Source organism: Dama dama, chromosome 23 (assembly GCF_033118175.1).
Source record: "Dama dama isolate Ldn47 chromosome 23, ASM3311817v1, whole genome shotgun sequence".
NCBI classification, from domain to species: Eukaryota; Metazoa; Chordata; class Mammalia; order Artiodactyla; family Cervidae; genus Dama; species Dama dama.
The window spans coordinates 8626619-8632040 of record NC_083703.1 but is presented as its reverse complement, the minus strand read 5'-3'; the positions used below and the strand labels follow the sequence as shown (position 1 = coordinate 8632040).

Below are 5422 nucleotides of genomic sequence, written 5' to 3'. Positions count from 1 at the left end.
ACCCAACAACAATAACAAACAATGATCCCACAGAGAAATTTGAGTACTTCCTCTCCCTTGTGGCCCAGTTGGTAAAGAATCTGCCTGCAATGCAGGAGACCTGGCTTCAATCCTTGGGTCGGAAGATTCCCTGGAGAAGGGAATGGCAACTCACTCCAGTATTCTTGCCTGGAGAATTCCATGGAGAGAGGAGCCTGCAGGCTACAGTCCATACAATTGCAAAGAGTTGGACATGACTGAGCGACCAACACTTCTACTTTTCTTAAAAAACTTTTGCTCCCTTGTGCTTCCTAATATTTAGGTAACAGACACATTTCATGATTTTATAACAAGAAAGAAACTGATTTAGGCTATTAGTTTTAAAGTAGTCATAGAAAAGACTTCAACCTACGGTTTTGTCCTTGTGCATTGATGTGGCTTGATTTACACACATGATGTCTGACTGTTGTGTTTCCTTTTCTTATCTTTTAAACCAAGCAGAAGATTCATGTTCATTATAAAAAGTTGACACACCACCTCTTGTGATTTTGGGGAGACAAGGACCAGGTCTGATTGAGTTATTCTCTATGATGTTCTCTGCAGATCACTTTGGGGACTGTTGTTCTCTGCCCAAAGGTCATGGGTAAGAAAAGGAAGTTTGGAGACACATGGAAACAAGTTCACAAGCGGTAATGGCCAAAAGTCAAACTCTGGTTGGGATGAGATATGCAGGAAAAGTTTATAATCAAAATCGATTCCCCAAGTAACTGTTATTGACAAAGTGGCCGGGAAGCCAAATAAGAAGGTGGCAAATAGTGATACCAAGAGATGTTGCAATCTGCAGCATGTTACAGATTAGCTGGCATTTTCCCTACCCATGAGACCAGCACTGGGAGAGGGGGAAAATGTGGCTTCATTTAGAGCTGATGATATCATGTGTCTAGTCACTGGAGATCAAAAGAAAACTTGTCTGTAAAACACTGCTCACGAAATTGGAGCAAAGTGTAGGCTCTTCTCTTGGGTGTGTCCAAGGGAAGTTTTGCTCTGCACCAGGCCAGCGGGATGTGAATCAGCGTCCACTCTGGGGATGTGGTCAAAGCCACCTGACCTCATGTTCAACCCCAGAATTATCAGTTGTGCGTAATCAAGCCTTTTAGTACCTGATTTTTCGGGAACCAAATGGTTCTTTTCTTTTCCCATGATGTGTGACTGGAGACTGCAGGTATTTTGTTTTGTATTATCTTGGAAAGTGACATGTGTCTCATGTGTGTGTGTGTGTTGGTGATACTGGTGGGGGTGGGGGCATGTGGAGAAGCAACTGGCTTTCATATTCTTACTCTGTAAGACCAGATTAAAAGAAAAATGTAACCTTTTCCCTTCATTTATTTTTGGCCATGCTGGGTCTTCCTTGCTGTGTGGGCTTTTCCCTAGTTGCGGTGAGCTGGGGCTTCCCTTTATTGCAGGGCGGTGCTCTTGAGGATCATGGGCTCTAGGGTGCATGGGCTCAGTTGCTCCGCGGCGGGTGGGATCCTCCTGGACCAGGGATTGAACCTGTGTCTCCTGAATTGGCAGGTGGATTCTTTACTACTCAGTCACCAGGGCCCCTGGAAGACCAGATCTTGAACATCCCACCTGTGATGACTTTTAGTCTCTTTTTCCTGAAACTAAAAACTAAATAGGTGGAGTGTGAATTGACCTACATCTTCAGGAATGCTGAGGGTGCTATAAATTCAGGAGAGTCCAAGAAGTGCCCATCACCATCTTTAGTGTGCGATTAGCATGAAGAAGGACAAGATATCTTTAGCATGAAACCCTGACGAAAGAAAACTCTACTGTATCCTGCAGCTCAGAAGAACTTTCCCAAGAGAGGAATTTTTACCCCGTGTGAGGACACATTCTTTCTTAAATAGAGTGGGAACCATTGGCCCTGCTCAGCAACCTTCCATCAAGGCCCACGTGCCCGAATTTCCACAGAATTCCAGTTTCTAACACTACGGAGGTGCTGAAGAGCCGTCAGGGTCACACTCGGAGTTGAACCGAAGCGTTCCCATTTCCTTTCCTTCTGGCCTCTGGTTACTGAAAACACTTGCTGAAAATTGCTGTCCCATTCAAGAACTGTCAAAGGCAATTGTGTTGCACAAAAGCTCCTGAGAAGCATGAAGTAATATGGTTACCACCTGGCGGCCAAGTTAATAGAACCTGTCTGGTGCCCCACCAGCCTGCCTCGTGTGGATGTACCGGCTTCTGCCTGAGGAGCACGACAGCAGAAATTTGTGAGGAAGACGTGTATCAGAGACCTCTTAGTGGCAATTTATGGTACAAATCCCTGTGTTGAGGGCAGTTGTCAGGTCACCAAATCAGGTGAGGCCTGAGGCTCCAGGGGTGGCTGCTGAGGGGGAGATAGGGGAGAATTCAGCTCTGCCAGAATGTGGATCGTGGTGAAGCAAGTAGCAGGACCCACTTCAGAAACAAGGTCGAGACTTGGCTATTCTCACAGCCGGCGGTGGCCTTGGTGTCTTTGGTGTCTGAGAAAATGAAAACCGGAGACTCAGGAGGTGGGGAGCGGAGGGGTGGGGGCAGGGGGTACGGGGTCAGTCTGAGTTTTTCACTCCCTCCGCCTTTGCCTCTGGCGCCACCTGTGCCCGTCCAGAAGAGCAGGAATCACTCTTCCTCTTCAAACTCCCCAGAGAAGGAATTCATTTTCACTCTTGGTAGTCATTTCCAGAGTCTCATCCTCCTTGAGATGAATTTGCCTTAACTTGAATTTCCAACTTGAATTTTGAAGACCCCAAGAAACTCTCCCAACACAAATGCCTCTGTTCCAATGGCAGAAACTCCATTAAGCCCCCAAATTCACTCATGGATTCCCTTGGGAGGATCTAGTTCTGCCTGAAACCATCTTTTCTTGGGGGTCAGATATTGTCCAAATGTGAAGCCAGAGTCTAGCATTAGCACCCTAATTCCATAGCCAGGGCGTGGCTCAGAAAAGACGCATTAGAAGCAGGAATTTCCAAACACAGGACCGGTATCCACAGTGGAACCATCCTGACATCGTTATAAAATCAACCAGCGTTAGGAGGACCTGCTCTTTTTATCTCTGGTGATATTCACAGTTGAGCTTTTGAGGTACGAAAAAATTCTTGCTTCTCCAGCAGTCTCTAAATTGAAACCAGGACTGGCCACATATTTCATGGGGCCCAGTGAAAATGAAATTGTGAGGCCTTTTTTTTTCCCTCAAAAAGCAGGAAAAAGGCTTTTTTCTTTCTTTTGTGACCTTTCTCTTTCATCCACACATGGGTGTTTTTTCTTTGCTCTTTTAATGTCACATACCCTCAGGCATGGGGTACTGGTTGGGTGGGTGAGTGAGTGTAGTCTTCTCCGAGTTGGGGTCAGGGAACAGGTAACCAGGAGCCCAGGCCAGAGAGGTGAGGAGCGGCCAGGAGACAACTTTGTGCATGCACCCCTGTCCTGTCAGACTTCACTCAGAAAACACACGCTCAAGGATAATGTTAATATTTTTAAAATGATGACCACAGCATTAAGCCCCAGTGTGAGGTCCTCTTCTGAGTTCAAGGGTAACACACTTGCGAAACTCATTCTTTCTCAAGATTGCAAAAGCCGTAGTATAACTCAACATCCATCTGGAGTCTTCCTACCTAATGACTGTTTGATGCCCATTCTTTTCTATATGATCTATTTTTAATTCCTGGAAACTTTTAGGACCTTCTTATTCACCCTGCAGTTCAGACATTTCTCACTTGTGCACTTTGCTGTAAAATTTTCATCCTTTACAGTCTAGAGTCCTCAGAGAACTCTTTCAATGAAAACCAATATCTTTCTATATTGGAAACTTGCTTTGTATTGTTTGTTTGATATTTTTCTCTCCTCTCTCTCCCTCTTTTTTTTTTTTTTTTTTGGTTGCTCTTTTTGTAACTCCTAATGGTGGATAGTGTGCTAATCCACTAATTTGCTTTCTTTTCTTAGTTTCTATTTCCTTGACCTCTGCCTCTTCTTTCTGGGAACTTTCCTCACCTTTGTCAACTTTCTATGATATTTAAAAGATGTCCACAACCATATTTTTCATTTTTAAGAGCTCTGCTTTTTTTTTTTTTTTTTAAATAGCAACCTGCTCTTTGGGGATGAAATTTTTCATTTCTTTTCTATTTGGGAATTTTTTTTTTTTCATGGTAAAGGCTGTTTTATTGGTGGCAGTTAGTACAAGTAAATATATATGGATCCTCAAAGAACTCAGTTATTTATCAGATTACTGGTCCACAGAGAGCTAAATGGTATTGAACTGACTGATTCATGGGAGAATAAACTGAAGTCAATCCTGTTTCTTGGGAAATGAAGCCACAGCCAGATGATATATAAACCACAGCTGGCATCTGCTGTTCCACCAACTGTAATAATCAAGGTGGCTCTGTACCAAGGGCATCAGCTTTCCCACCTTTTACATGCACTGGAATTCCGTTATACTCCTGAAACTACTTCTGTTTCTCTGAAACTTTATTTTCAAACTGCCTGTGTGAATCAATACTTATGGTCCTCTGGGCAATCCGACCAAGAGTCAGCAGATTTTGCAACATCTTGGCTCAGTTTTTGCCCACCAACCATGACAATTTCTATATGAGAATGTTAATATTTTAAAATTTTTAATTCATTCCTACATGAATTCTGTTCCCTTTCTTTTTCTCTTTCAAGTAGGATAGCCCAGACAGCTTCAAAATGGCAGCTGGTCCCTCCCCAAGAAGATCAAGTCATGGTTATAGGGTTGGGACTCTTAGCTTTACCCTCTGAAATTCCAATACTTTGGCCACCTGATGTGAAGAACTGACTCACTGGGAAAGACTCTGATGCTAGGAAAGACTGAGGGTAGGGGGAGAAAGGGGCAACCGAGAGTGAGATGGTTCAATGGCGTCACTAACTCAATGGACATGAGTTTGAGCAAACTTCGGGAGATGGTGAAGGACAGTGTAGCCTGGTGTGCTGCATTTCATGGGATCGCCAAGGGTTAGACATGACTTACTGACTGAACAGCGACAACAACTGACCTCTTGGTAAGGGAGAAGAGCTGAGGGTCAAGTTCAATCACCAGTGCTCGAGGATTTAATTAATCACATCTATTGGAGAAGGAAATGGCAGCCCACTCCAGTAGTCTTGCCTGGAAAATCCCGTGAACAGAGGAGCCTAGTAGGCTATAGTCTGTGGGGTCACAAAGAGTCGGACATGACTGAGTAACTCCACTTTCACGTAATGAAAATTCCATGAAAATCCTGAAGCACAGGATTCAGACAGGGTAGGTAAGCACACGAAGGTGCCAAGGGAGGGCAGTGTGCCCGCAGAAGGCATGGGAGCCCTGTGAACTTCTCCCCATGTCTTACCCTGGGCATCTGTGCCATCTGGCCATGTTGACTTGTACCCTCTGTAGTAAAGCAGGAAT

General features: G+C 44.4%; 1 pseudogene; it reads right to left on the bottom strand.

The window, feature by feature from the left end:
* Positions 1-4306: 4306 nt before the first annotated feature.
* LOC133044345 (cytochrome c oxidase subunit 7A2, mitochondrial-like) lies at positions 4307-4568 on the bottom strand (annotated as a pseudogene).
* Positions 4569-5422: the final 854 nt, after the last annotated feature.